At 42.8% G+C, this 15,212-nt stretch overlaps 1 protein-coding gene across 2 annotated transcripts in view; it reads left to right on the top strand.

The window, feature by feature from the left end:
- Positions 1 to 14,934: 14,934 nt before the first annotated feature.
- LPP (LIM domain containing preferred translocation partner in lipoma) overlaps positions 14,935 to 15,212 on the top strand; it is a 662,184-nt gene continuing 661,906 nt past the window's right edge. The window contains exon 1 of one of the 2 annotated variants that reach the window (XM_029939645.1): positions 14,935 to 15,032. The gene's annotated coding sequence lies outside the window, so the exon portion shown is untranslated. The remainder of the gene's footprint in view (positions 15,033 to 15,212) is intronic. The other variant, XM_029939646.1, reaches the window with a different exon arrangement.

Genomic DNA, 15,212 nt, shown 5'->3' with positions numbered 1-15,212 from the left:
ACAGCAAGGGAACTGTGAGTGATTATGCTGGAAAAGAAGACTTAGAGAAAAGATACATTTCGCTCTCTTGCTTTGGTCTTCTCATGATGCTAGACAATATTTTTGTTTATTTTTATAATCTATAATAATCAGCTCATTCAAGAAGACTTGAAAATATAGGCATTTCAAAAGAAATAATTTTTATTATTTAATAACTTTCTCTATTTCCTTTCAGTTTTCTTACACAGACAGCTGTTTTTTTTTTTTTTAAGCATTGTTCTAATCATACTTTATTGGGTTTTCTAAATATGTGGGGGCGCCTGGGTGGCTCAGTCAGTTAAACATCTGACTTCAGATCAGGTCATGATCTCACAGTCTGTGGGTTCGAGCTCCACATCGGGCTCTGTGCTGACAGCTCAGAGCCTGGAGCCTGCCTCAGATTCTCTCTCCCTGTACCCCGCTCACTCTCTGTTTCTCTCTTTCAAAATAAAATAAAGACACAAAAATTTTCTAAATATGCTAAATTTTATTTGAGAGAGCCATCCTTCAAGAGCCATCTCTTATGTTCAGTTATATACAGCATTACTCTCATAGAGATAACAAGCCACATGAAAGGGATCACAGGGACACTTGGTTCTAGGTGTTGCTCGGAGAGGGCAGAAGTCCTCCCTGTTCCTGTAGAAAGGTCATCTGGCTTGTTCAAGAAGGGTGTACGGACCCTGCTCCTCAGACTTCCCTCTGAAGGTGGGGGCTCCGTCGACAGCTCAAACGAGCAGTTTGCTAATCATTTAAACCATCCCTTCACTGTTCTTGAGTTCCTCACTTTGGTTCTGTCTTTCATCTGTAGAATATGTCTTACACCAGTGTTTTCCACATGGTCACCTGCCTAGGAATTCCCCAGGAATCTGGTTAAAATGCAGAGCATGATTCCGTAGGTCTGTAGTGGGCTAGGGATCTGGCATTTCCAACAAGCTCCCAGGAGTACAGAAGCCACCCGTCCACAGACCGCACTTTGAGAAACAAGGTCTTAGAGTATTTTCTTTCTCATACCTAAGATGGCTCTTTGTTGTTCTTATGTGAGTAAAACAAAGTCACATGATCAAAACCTTCTCCCACAAATCCATATAAATATTGTTTTATCTATTTTTTGACATTTTATTGTGGCCAAGAAAGCTGAGGTCAATATGATTTTTATACCTTCCTAGGTAAACTGTTTTTGCTACTCTGATGTGTCTCATTGTGAAACTCTTGTCTTTGACTTTGCCTTGAATGTGATGGACCTTTTGGTTGACATACTCAGGTAAACTCTCTGCGACTCAGGAACGTTTCCACTAGATATGCTCTTACTAGTTGTTTCTGATCAATATTGTTTTTGACCTAAGTCTTGCTTTTCCTCTAAGGACCTTCAGTAATTCTCAGGTTGGATCTCCAACTCTTGCCTTACACAGATCATTGTCTCTTTTTATTTTGCTCTCTTTGAGCTTTTCTTTGTAATCTAAAAAAGATCCAGGTTTATCCTTTATATCACAGACTAGTTATTTCTGCTCTGGTTTTGCCCCCAGCGTGGATGCTAGTTCTGCTATTATACTTTTTAAATTTCCCAAAATATTTTCCCATTTTATCCATTTCCATTCCAATTTTTTTTTTGTCTTTTTGCGTTGGACTCTTTCTTTGTTACTTTTGTTTCTTTAAAAAAAAAAAAAAAGCACTGCCTTTAAGCTTTTAGAGAATGCCAAAACTTCTTTATCATTTTCTTTTTGGTTCTTCCAGCAAATCATTTCCAAAATGTTGTTCTCCCTTTGTATTTCCAAGATAATGTTCTCTTTCCCCTTGTTCTGTACTGTAATGAACATTTGTTATTGTTTTCGCCTCTCAGCATCTGAATCTCCTCCTTCTTCTTTCTTATGCTTGGAGGATCTCCCATTTTATGAAGCAAAGCTTGTCTTCCATATAGAAACTAAAAATCCCAGAAACTCAAATTTTCAGCCTCCCTTACAATTAGAGCACACAGAGTAGGCCTGTTTGATGTATCTGCTCCAGGCATTGACTAACACCAGTGGTTCAAAGAAGCAGGAAAGAACTGACTAACTCCAGTTTCCAAAGGCAGCATGGTGGCTGTTCCAAAGATGGCACCTAGCGTAGGGTCTGCCAGGGGTCCAAGCAGTAATGTCCATAGTCACCTGTGGTACTAGGAGTGTCACCACAGGACCATTAAATAGCTTTCATTCCTTGTTATGTTCATCTGTGAACCTGTTCTATAGTCTGAAAGTAGGCCCTGGAGGTCCCCAACATCCACTTAATAAATTTATTTTCTGTTTATATTGTCAGAGTCCAATTCACTTCTTACAAGTAAGATCCCTGCATGATACGATAAGTATCTTTTATCTAGTTCCCATGATGGTCTTATTTTTTTGCTTACCTTTCCTCAAATGAGTGGTTATCTTCTATTCTTACATGATAGATGCTTGATTCTACTCCGTCCTTTTGGTCCTGGTCAAACCTATTCCCAGAGAACAGCCTTTGGCCCAATTTCTGGTGTCTTTAGTCTTTCATTCTGTGCAGATCTATTGGTTGAGGCTGGGATTTTCTAACTCTGAGAAAGTAAAACTAGAGGTCTAATGGGGAAAGGGATAGCTACCCAGTACTCGGTTGGGTGCAGGTTTTGCCCTGTGGCTCATCTACTAAATCAAAATTTGGGATTCAGTGATCTGTAAAGGCTCCATACTTGCATATGCATGCAGGCTGACCCAAAGGTGAAGAGGCAGATTTAAGGATCGGAGACAGGAATCAAACTCATTTACTCCCAGTCCCATTGCTTAGAACATCCATCCTGAGCACAGCGCTGGGGAGCTCATCCCTCACTCAAAAATTCTCCATGAACTTTGGAGAAAGTCAATGTCCAAGATAGACTGTCTGCTGTTTTTCCTTGTTCTTTTCTCTGAATTATGTTCCCTCCTCGCTTTGGTTCAAATTTGGCTAGCTCCATTGCTTCCTCCCCCATAGCCTATCTTTTCTTATATTACCCTGTTCTGTGCTCAGGCCATAATGAACTATTTTTAATTCCCTGATCTTACAATTCTCAGCCTTTCATTGTGCTATAAACTTTGCCTAGAGCATTCTTCCTTGCCCTACATTCCTTCACCAATCTAATACTTACTTCCCTCTCTTGGGTCCCATCGTATCTATTGTTTTCTTCAGCAGATCTTCTCTGCCTTTCTCTCCCCAAGACATATGTGCTCCTCCGATGGGCTGACTCATCCCTATCTTAACACAAATCACTTTCTATAGTAATTGTGTGTGTATGTGTGTGTGCACAAGTGCATAGGCTTCTGTGTGTATTTACAACCTTAACTAGCCTCTAGCAAACCTCTTGGCTATGTCTTATTCCTTATTGTTTCCCTTCTATTTAGTCAAGTGCCTGCTTTATAATAGGTACTTGAAAATATTTGTGGAACGATAATAATTAGAAATAATTTCTCCCCAACCATGAAAATGCATAGCAGTTTAAAGTACAATGACTTTTGGGGTATCTGGGTAGCTGAGCCAGTTACGTGCCTTTGAGCCCAGCATTGGGCTCAGGATTCTGTTTCTTCCTATCTCTTTCTGACCCTCCCCTGCTTGCCCTCTGTCTCTGTCTCTGTCTCTCTCTCTCCAAATAAATAAATAAACTTATAAAAAATTCTTTAAAGTACAATGACTTTCTTCTTTGGGTAAAGTATTTATTTATAGCATATTAGACTCCGCTCTTTTAGAGTAGAATAGATGACTGGTTCAAGTTAATGTCATGTTCAGGAACTTTCATATTAATAGTTACTTGAGAAATGTTTGCTTGGAGAAGTCCTGGGTTATAAAGTAAGCAAAATTAAAAAAAGCAATTGTCCAAATGGGACCATTTTTACCAGTGAAAGCAGTGCTATTAATAATCACTCTGAGACAATAGGCAGAAGTTGGGATTGTCCAGAGCAAGTGGGACATACAATCACCCTATTTAGCTAGCAACATGCCTTTGCCAGACCATTAATTGTTTTATAGACTTTGATTTAAGACAGAAGGTAAGGGAGAGTTTTTCGTGATATACCTATTCTCTAGGACAAACTGATATGAAAGATTATCATCTCCTTGTCAAATGAGGGCAGTGAGTTAGCAACAGGGACAGATAAAGTGCCCAGGTTTCTTGATTCCCTTTATTCTTCACACCCGTGAATGCTACTTGCCTTTTGATTAAGTGGGGCACATGCAATGGGAGACATTGCAATTTAGATAATTTCTGAACTGTAATAATTAGTCCTTATAAAATAGAAGGCAACAGGGGCACCTGGGTGGCTCAGTCAGTTGAGCATCCTACTTCGGCTCGGGTCATGATCTCACGGTTTGTGGGTTTGAGCCCCATGTTGGGCTCTGTGCTGACAGCTCAGAGCCTGGAGCCTGTCTTCAGATTCTGTGTTTCTCTCTTTCTCTGACCCTCCCCTGCTCACACTGTCTCTCAAAAATAAATTAAAAACATTAAAAAAAAACAGTTAAAATAGAAGGCAACAAAATCAATTCTCTTTCTTGTTACTACCTCTGCCATGGTGATCAAGCATAATCCTTTACTTGTAATCAGAGGTGGGGATAACATGTCACAGCCATGGGCTTTATAGAATTTAATTGGAAATTTGTCCATCATCCCAATGTAGTTACCACTTTTTTTTTCTTAAGGAAAAGCACTTAGAGCATTTAGACATCAGTTTAGTGATCTTATATTTGACAGCTTGATGCTGGAAAGTCTTCTCATCTATTCTCCATTTTGCAAAATCAAGATTCAATGTATACTGCATATGGGTCTGTGTGGTTTAGAAAACATTAGTAGCTGACTTTGACAGCAGTGTTAAAAAGGTTGAGTGGATGGCTCAGTTGGTTAAGTGTCTGACTTTCACCCAGGTCATGATTGTGTGGTTCGTGAGTTCAGGCCCCACATTGGGCTCTGTGCTGAAAGCTTGGAGCCTGAAGCCTGCTTTGGATTCTGTGTCTCCTTCTCTCTCTACAGCCTCTCCCCACTCTCTGTCTCTCTGTCTCTCAAAAATAAACATTAAAAAATATTTTCAAAAAGTTTGAGTGGAGGTGGGAAAAGCAGTGTTGGGAATCATGAACTTCAGTAACAATAGCTTCATGGTGTTTACCATTTGCTTTTATGTTCATTATTTTATCAGATCCATGCCATAAAGAGACAAAGGGAGGTGGACAGTAGGTCCCCATCTGGTAGACAGATGAATGAATGAATGAATGAATGAATGGCAGACAAATGCCTTGGGAGAAAGAACAACTTTCTCAAGGTCATACCTTCATCAGCAGAGCTGGAACTAGAACCCATGTCTCTTGATGGCTCACATGAACATCTTCTTCTGTGCTTACTTATGTGGTTGAGTACTTCTTCTGTGCATGGCATAGGAGACCTACCTGGCACTTGTAAATGCCACCAAAACCATTTATGCTGCTTTTATTTCTGTTCATGGTACCCTGAAGGATTCTGGTTCCTTGCCTGCCTATCTATTGGGCCCTGTGTTGTAGGAAAAGAGAAAGTTTATAATAGTCTTTTGAAATGAAGCTAGACTTTAAGCCATAGTCTATCAGTGCCCTACAGGCATTTGAGACTCCAGATACACAGCTGCAGACCCCTGGGTGAATGGGGCTAGAAGGGGTCAGGATCTTAGATGAGCTATTAAGGTAGTATAGTGCTCTAGGAGTCAGCCTAATACTGTGAGCCTGCCTTTGTAAGGTTCAAAGCAAAGGTAAAAACACCAGCCTCTTTGGCTTGAAAACTCATTTCAGGGATACAAACATGAACTACTGACCTATCACTCTCAATGGATATCTAGCTATCTATTTTTATTCAGGTTTTTTTTTAAGAATTGTCTTAATATTGTGTATTCAAAATGCATTGCAATTTTTCTGGTGTCAATTCAGGGAAGCCCCATCTAATATTAGTGTCTGGGACTGAAATAAAAGCATATAGTGGAGATTTTTGCTTGAAGTTACCCTTGAAAATCCTTAGGAAGGTGTCATGTTGACATCCAACCCAGCTTACTTTTCCTCCAGCTTTGGGATGAATGCTATTTCTCATTTGAGCACTGGAAGAAGCATCTGGCTCTTATCTGAATACAAAATGGGTGTCATTTAACAACATAATTAGCAAGGTGAGAGACCACACTACAGAGAGCAGGCAAGGCTTGGGAGGCCCATTGTGGGGCAGCTTTACAACTTACACCCCCTGCCCACAAAAGCCCTGGTGAAGAGCACTTTGGGGGTAGGGGGGCATTTGACTTCTTATCTCTCTCTTCTCTCTGCTCTCATGTTGACTTTGTGAATGCTAAATGCATAAATGATGAAGCAGAACTTTAATGAGAACTTGACCTCAAAGAAGGGGACATTGGGACAGAATTTTTAAGGGAAGAATTAGCCAGACTTGACAACTAATTGGAGAGAAGAGTTGGGGATAGAGAAAAGTCAAGAATGACCTTGGATGGCGCGCCTGGGAGGTACAGTCAGTTGGGCGTCTGACTCTTGATTTTGGCTCAGATCATGATCTTGAAATTTGTGGGTCCATGCTCTCAGCACAGAGCCTGCTTGGGATTCTTTCTCTCCCTCTCTCTCTGCCTCACCCCTGCTTGGGTGCTCTCTCTCTCTCAAATAAATAAGCTAAGAAAGAAAATGACCCTGATTGTGACTGGGAAGGTTGGTGTATCGTGGATGGAAACAGGGAGGTGTGGAGAACAGAGGATTATAGCATGTTCAATTTGAAGCCATGCTGAGTTTGAGGGCTCTCAAATGTAGGCTGAATAACTCATACATCATGAGACTTGTAGTCCACAACTCAAAAGCACAAATAGAAAGTTGAAGATCGTTTATAAATGAGAGCTTCCAATTAAAGTCAAATTTATTATGCAAAATGGGAGAAACACAGTCTCATTCAGTTCAAAGTCTATCCCCCTTTCCTCTGCGACTGTACTGACAAAAGAATGTCTTAAACTAATTGAGTGAGTGAAGGGCCAAAGGTTAGAGATATGGGTAAAAATGTCATTAAATATTTCAATATAATAGCCCAACACAAACCATCTGGCTTGGATTCCTGGGAATGTTCAACCGTCAAAAGAGGGTTTGCAACTTTTCAAATATGTGGTGTTGTTTTTTGCCTTAAAAAAGAACTTCGTTGTCTTTGTCTTATATAGACATGTAGGAATATTTAAAATATGTTCATTGTAAGAAAATTTAAATGAGTAAAAAGAAGAAATCATGCTACCATTTAAAGACAGCCACTTTTAAAACCTTGGTTCATAAATCTTTCAGATCCTTTCTTATACATTGGTAGGTTCTTTTCCACTTTAAAATACTATGTGCACAAAGAAATGGAAATAAATGTCCACATAAAGAGTTTTACATGAAATGTTCATAGCAACATCATTCATAATGCTTCCAAAGTGGGTTAAAATCCAAACCTTCAGCAACTGGTGAATGGATAAACACAATATGGTATATCCACATAGGGGAATATTATTTGGCCATTAAAAAGAATAACGTATTTTTAAAACAAATTATTTATTTATTTTGAGAGAGAGAGAGAGAAAGAGAGAGAGAGCTCAGAGGAGGGACAGATTGAGAGGGAGAGAAAGAATCCTAAGCAGGCTCTGCACTGTCAGTGCAGAGCCCCATGTGGGGCTCAAACTCACAAATGGCGAGATCATGACCTTAGCTGAGATCAAGTTGGATGCTTAACTGACTGAGCCATCCAGTAGTCCCAGGAACAAAGTATCAATACATGTTATAACATAGATGAAACTTGAAAATATTATGCTAAGTAAAAGAAGTCATATGCAATGATGCCACATTGCATGATTCCATTTATATGAAGTGTCCAGAATATGCAAACGTGTAAAGACAGAAGGTAAATTAGTGGTTGCCTAGTGCTGCAAGTTGAAATGGGGAATGACTGTAATTGGGTACAAGGTTCCTTTTGGGGATCATGGCACTGTTCTAATGTTAGAATGCAGTGACGGCTATACAATTCCATAAATTTATTAAAAACCATGCGCATGCTTAAAATGACTGAACTTTATGGTATATAAAATATACCTCAACTAAGCTATCACAATATATATTGTGGACATCTTTTCATTCACCCAGAACTGTAGTTGAAACTATAAATCTAATCAAATCCCTTTTGTTGGTCAGAGATGCTCTCTTCTGCACTGATAAGTGCTGTGATTTTCCAGAAGTGAATGAGGTTGTACATTGCATCCATGAATGAGGCAAAGCATCTCCCAAGGCCTATCCCCAGATGCCCAGATCACAAAGAAGTAACAGACCTTCTTCAGCAGTCACATAACCTCACACAGCTTTCTAAGAGCTGGTGAGGCCATTAAGACCAAGACCATAGAGACTGAACCTTTGGACAGTCTCCTTTACCTCTTTGCTGATGTTGCGAAGACAAAATATGTGCTCTGTGTTTGTGTTCCCCAAACAGGCCCTTGGGGGTGTCTCCAGGCTCATTGTTGCCTGTTCCAACAGGAGGCTGTCAACTGAAGTATCAGGTCCAGACCATCCAGTGGTCCACTGGGAAGTCCCAGCCAAGACACCTCACTGACCTTTCCCCTGGAATTAGTATGATATATTGCCTTTGTGTTAACATGTAGGATGAGTATTGTGTCTATGTTTCTCAACACTGAATTCCTAGGCCTAATACAGTTAGCAGGTGCATAGTAGACACTTGTTAGAATAAAAAGGTGTTATAAACTTTGTGATTTGGAGTTTCTAAAACTTTTCATTGATAATAGACCCAAGAAACATTAAAACTCCATCCATTGGCATTTCTGCCACAATAGACTGGACCCCAGTCAGACCAAACTGCCTTACCTCGGACCTCACTGAATTTCAGGCATGGTCACAACTTTTGTGTGTTCTGGGCTTACCTGAGGGGGCTGCATTGGGATAGGCTAACTGCATTCAGATAATGTGCTCCTGTGACCTGGCAAAATGCAAACACAGATTACTCTACAGCCACTGGCTGAAGTCAGGTCCAAAAATGAGGTCAAACTGCAGAAACCCATGGCAGACACAAGTCACTGTGTCCACATTTGCTTGATTCCTCTAAGCCAATAGACCTCATGACACCATTTTTCCCCTTAAGAGAAGACCTCATATTCAAAACAGCAAGAAATATTCATTTAGGAAGTCTGATGATGTACTCCTTTTTTTTTTACATTGAGATCATTTTTTCCCATTGTACAATGAGGTGTGAAGAACAGAGAGTAAACAAACCTTTTGTAAATGGCTTCATTATCTTCAATGCTGCATTTATGAAAAGCCTACCACTATTGTTCACCATATCAAGTTTTCATCTCTTTACAAAAGGCTGATGCTTATCTGACCTGGCCAGAGGTCTTATTTGCATCATGCGCTGGTACAATAGTCGTGGGAAGAGAACTAAGTTCAATTATAGAGCAGGTACATAAAATATTAAAACCATCATTTGTGGTTCGTTCTCCCTGGAAAAAGTTAAACTTGGGTATTCTTTTAAGGATTTAGGTGATATGAAGTGGCAAAATAGCTATCATCTTAATTTTGTGTCTACTGCTGTAGAAGAACTCTATCCTTAGCTAATTCATAAAATTTATATATGCTAAATATGGGAAGGCCTAGATCTGTGCATGCAGGGCACATGGTAACACATGACAAATAACCCTCCCCTCCCCCTCATCCTCCCCACCCCCTGCCCAGAGTCATGGTCTAAGATAATGTGACTAATCTGCCAGAGGTCTCAATTATGTAGCTTTTCTAGCCAGGATGAAGGATTGACTCATGCATTCTCTGGACAGCATTTGGTCATAAGTCCTAAGTACCACCATGGCTGTTTGGGAGGAGAAATGAACAACATATGAAGCTTATTGCAAAGGATTTTATGTCTGTGAGGAGATCAAACACCTATAAAAATTTACGATGTAATGGGACAATCAAGTACATACCTTGTCTAGAAGATAGAGCAATTATTTTCTTATCAATAGAGAAGGTTTGGAAGGAATGAGCAACACAGAGAAGATTCCTTGAAAGGGAGCCGGCAGGACAGGTAAAATCTGCATTTGTAGAAACGGGCCCAGGATAGGATTTCAGGAGAAGGAGTCTAAATGAGAAACCCCTGGAAGCAGGTAGTGCAAGCTCTATGTGCACGTGTATATGTGTGTGTGTGTGTGTGTGTGTGTGTGTGTGTGTGTCTGTGCATGTACATGGTGGTGATGGTGGAGAGCTGGAGGTGTGGTCAGTGGAAAAGCCCATTATGGCTTGATCACAGACCCAGGAAGGGGCAGCTAAGTCTCGACTTAATGCAGTTGATATCATGGCACCTTACAGGTTTCAGAGTATAATGTGGCAACTACCCTTTGAGAAGATGAAGTTGGTCAACAGGTTGAAAGCAGTATTGAATCAAAATGCTGGGAGAGTGTAGGAGAATAGCAAACTTAAGAACCCAATTGTATGGATAAAGAAATTGAGACCCGAGAGTAAGTGACTTACCACGAAGTTACATAGCAATTTGAGGGCAAGGAAAGGACTTCTAGTCTTCCTTTCTGCTGCCTTCCAAAGCCAATCATGGTTCTATTTCCAAATGGTTGGAGAGAAGTCAGGCTCCTCTTCCTCTTCCTCTCTGTTCTTTTGGTCTGCTTACCTCATTCTTGAAGTTGTCTGATTTTATTTATTTATCTCAAGATAAAATTATTTGTTTGATTTTATTTATTTATCTCAAGACCTCATCTCTTGAAGTTGTCTGATTTTATTTATTAAAAATTAAAAACAAATGTTTAAAATTTTATTTTTGAGAGAGAGAGAGAACAGGGGAGGGGTAGAGAGAGAGGGTTTCGTGTTTTCTCATGACCTCATGTTTCATGAGTTGTGAGATCATGACCTGGACTGAAACCAAGAGTCGGATGCTTAACTGACTGAGCCACCCAGATGCCCCAGTCTGATTTTATTTAAACTTAGACCCTATACCTCCTCCATCATTTTCTGCCTTTGACTAGGAAGAAGGAGGAGGAGGAGGCAGAGAAGAGGAGGAAAGGAGGGGGAGGAAAAGGGCAAGGGGAGGATGAGGGAGACTCGAGGGGGAGAGAAGGAGAGAGGAAGGGGAGGGAAGGAGGAGAGGTCAAAACAGTTAGATGTCTACAATGGTCAAGGCAAGGCATTGTGTTAAGGATTCAGACAAATTAGATTCAGTCCAGTAGCAGAGAAAGACAAGATGACCAATGACATACGGATGGAGGGTAAGCAGAGTGATGGGAACATTCTTTAGGGGCAATGCATCCACTGGAAGTGGCAGTAGGAGCAGAAAGGCCTCTCAGGGGAGGTCATATTTTGGGGGAGTCTGAAGGGGTTGGTTACGTAAGAGTTGTCAGGTGGATGGAGAAGGAGGGGCACTCCCATGAGAAAGGAGAACCCATGAAAAGGCAGATAAGCACAGACAGGTAAGAAGTATTTGGAAAAGCACTAGGCCTCAGTTGGTTGGAGGCTGGTGGCCTGGGCAGGACTGGCAGAAAGGAGGCTGAAAGGCTGTGTAAACAGCGCCAAGGAGTGTGGCCTGAAGACTATAAGTTGGGAAGAGGCAACATCAAAGCTTGGTGTTTACCTTCCAACTTCCAAGCCCCTCTTGTCCTTTGTATTTCTCCAGGAGCCTCTTCATAGCTGTTTCTCTTGGTCAGCTGTGGGGGATTAAGAGTTCTGTGCACCTGGGAGTGTTCCAGCTGAGACCAGAGGGTCATCAGCAGAGGCTGAGCCAGCAAACTGCAGGGCTGCCTGGGCTCAGTGGGGGATCTCAGCTCGATCATGTACTAGCTCTGTGTTAAGAGGTTAAGAGCGTGCTACTTAACCTCCCAGAGCTTTACTTTCCTCTTGGGCAAAAGGGCAAAATAGAGGAAAGAATAATGCCAAATTTAGAAAGGTTTGGTGAGGTTAAATAAAATGCATATGAAAAATCCTTAGAATATTGCCTAGCATATCCTAAGCACGGAACCTGGACTGCCATGAGCTACCAAGAGGCCTTTGGGTAAAAGGCTGTAGTGGATTCCTCAGGTTTTGTGTGCCATCCCTGGAACAATGAGAATCCTTTTGTAGGGTGTGCTATCTTCGGGTCACATGACCTCGGCCCCATCTTTTAGTCTCTGCCTTGGTAATCCTGTGTTTCTTTTAGTCTCTGTGTTGGTAATCCTGTGTTTCTCCGCATTGAGTCTGCAAATTTATACAGTGTTTCCTTCTTTCTTAAGCCCCAGAACACATCAGGTTTCAATGGGGATGGGAAGAGAAGCGAGAATACAAAAGAAACCAGATCAGCAAATGAGAATGAGACTTCGGATTTGGATTTGCATGGATGACACCACCACGTGCCCTTGGCCAAGCATCCAATTTACCAATTTACCTTTTATACTCCTGGTGAGTGCCTCATGAGTCAAAATTTATCTTTCTTTTTATAAAATATTTTTTTTAATGTGTTTTTTTTTAATTTATTTTTGATTCAGAGAGACAGAGCATGAGAGGGGGAGGGGCAGAGAGAGGAGACACAGAACCAGAAGCAGGCTCCAGGCTCTGAGCTAGCAGGCAGCACAGAGCCTGATGCAGGGCTTGAACCTACGAACGCGAGATCTGACCTGAGCCGAAGTCGGAGGCTTAACCGACTGAGCCACCCAGGAGCCCCAAAATTTATCTTTCTTGATTAACTTTATATAATGCTGTGCTAACACCATGCCCACCTGAGCAATTCATAAAATTTCAGAGGAGAAACATACCCCCAAAACAGTCACCATTATTAGTAGCATTTCTGGAGCCAACACAAACTCTTATAATGTGTATGATGGAGGAAATGAATGACTCTAATTATACCTTATTAAATCTTATTAATCCTCATTAGAACCCTATTATTCTTTATAAGTGGGTTACTGGGGAAAAGAAAAAAGAAATCCTGGTCAAGTCCTGTTATATTGGACGGCGATTGAGTGGACCCATTTTACTTTGTGTGATGCCAGGGTGTCTTCCTATTAAACAACAGCACTCAGAATATGAGTTTGCTGAAACATTGAAGATAGAGTAAGTGAATTGTGTTGTAGTCAGATCTGATCTCTTCAAAGCCCCGGGACAAAATCTCTTTTTAGGAGCTCATGTTTCCTATTGCAAACTATTATTTGAAAAAAAAATACTTTATTGCACGGCCTGGGTACTCTTGTCCTTATCTCTGCTACCATTTTTAGGTTTTGCATGTGTAGATGAGATTTGAGAGGAAGAGAGATTAAGTAATCTGGGCCCAGGATTATCTGATCCAAAGATTTTGCACAAAGAAGGTGCTCCATAAACAGTACATGCAATAACATGTGTTTCTACATTCACTTCTTTAATTCTGGGTCAAAAAAAAATACCTCCAAATCCAAGAAAAACCAGGTTTCATGAATAGATACTGTCAACATTCATGAATGGGAATTAGGTCCTGCCAGGTGTCCAGGGCCTACTTATTAGGTGGGTGGGTGGGGGACCACTTTGGGATTAGTCACAGGACCTGGAGGGGAGGGGGAAGGTGAGTTTGTGTGCTTGCTCAGTCATTCATTTTGTGTTGGCCAATCACTTGAGCTGTTTTTATCCTCAGATGTAAGAGGGACAAGGATTTGTCTTACCTAACACAAAGGCCTAATAAAGCTTTGAGAAAGCACTTTTATGTTGCAATAAGGTGAGGGATTATTATTTCAGAAATCAGAAGGCCAGAAATACAAGGAAACTGAGTCTATAGCCTCAGAACGGCTGCTGAACATTACAACCTTTTTTTTGACAAAGTAAATGGTGGTTTTCATGGTTGCTCATATTTACAAATGTCAGAGGGAAAAATGTCCGACTCAACCTTCCAAGAACAGGCTCGCTTCTATTCAAACCAGTTCACCCAGTTCACAGATTTTTTTTTTTTTTAAGCTGTAAGCACATAGCAAGCTTTCTGGGCTTCCGGACAAGACTGGAAAGTAATTGTTAAACTGCAGGGGTTCCATTGAGCATGGGAAGCAGGAAGCTGCCCTGAAGCAACTGATTGTCATTGCTACCCAGGGCTCCCTGTCTATCAGAACCTTCCAGGAACTGACTCTGGGGCCCAGAGAAGTTGGAAAGCTCTTCCCAGGGGGGGTCAGTGTTGCCTACGGACACGCAGCCTGCTTCACTGCTCAGTGGGACAAAGGGAGTCAGGCTCCTATTTGGGGGCGGGAACCTGGCTGAAGGCTAAGCATCGGGTCCAATGCTTGGCTCGGTGTCTTGTATGACCCTGGGCAAGTCACTTCTCCTCCTAGGGCTTCAATTTTCTCCTGAGTGAAGTGAGAGGGCTGGGAAGTTAGCTTTGCCAGCTCTCCCATCCTGTAGGTTCTGAGTGTTGCTGCGACTCCAGGGCGAGGCTCAGGGACAAGATCCGAGAAGGGGATTCCTTGGCAGGATCCCTTCTGCTCAGGCTCAGTGCCTTATACTGGCGCTTCCATGGTGGACACGGGTGCCCCCGTTTCTTCGGCAGCCCTTCCACTCAGCCGCTTCCTCCTCCTCCATCTGCTTCCTCTTCCTCCAGTGTAGGCAAAGCCTCCACACCTCCCTCTTTTCCTTCCTCCTCTGCAAGCTCCCTGCATCCCCGCGTCTCCTCCTCTTCCTCCCAGGAAGTAACATGCCCCCGGTGCGCCCACCTTCGGGCACAGCCGCAGCCCCGGCGGACGCCCCCTCCCCCGCCTGGCGAGCGCTGCGCGGCGGCCCGCGGGCACACGCTTTCCCATACCTTACATGGACAAATGCGTGCAGGCAAAGTCAGGAATTCAGGCCCCTGACGTCAGCCTCCAGCTCTCAGGGCACCGCACGGGAGCCCGAGGGGAGGGGGTGGGGACGGTGGGGAGGAAGGAGGGGGAGAGGCACCAACCAGCAGCAGCTCCAGCCCTGCCGAAGTTTCACTTTTTGTCTGTGGGTCCGCTCCCGGCCCCCGCGCGAGCTTTCCCGGGACAAGTAGCGTTAGCAAGGAGGGGAGAGCCGGGCGCTGCAAGGTAAGGGCCGGCTGCACCGCCCGGGCGCTGGGCGCGGTGAGCGGTGCGGGGCGCGGGGCCGGGCCTGTCCGGGGCCGGGGACAATGGGAGGGGGAGTGCCCGGGCACCTCCTCCTTCGCCTTTGCCTCCGCCTCCAGCCGCTGCCGCCGCTGCCGCCGCCGCTGCCCCGGCCGCCTCCTC

This window comes from Suricata suricatta, chromosome 5, assembly GCF_006229205.1.
Source record: "Suricata suricatta isolate VVHF042 chromosome 5, meerkat_22Aug2017_6uvM2_HiC, whole genome shotgun sequence".
Lineage (NCBI taxonomy): Eukaryota > Metazoa > Chordata > Mammalia > Carnivora > Herpestidae > Suricata > Suricata suricatta.
Note: the sequence above shows the minus strand (reverse complement) of the source record. Positions and strands in the feature narration are given on the sequence as shown.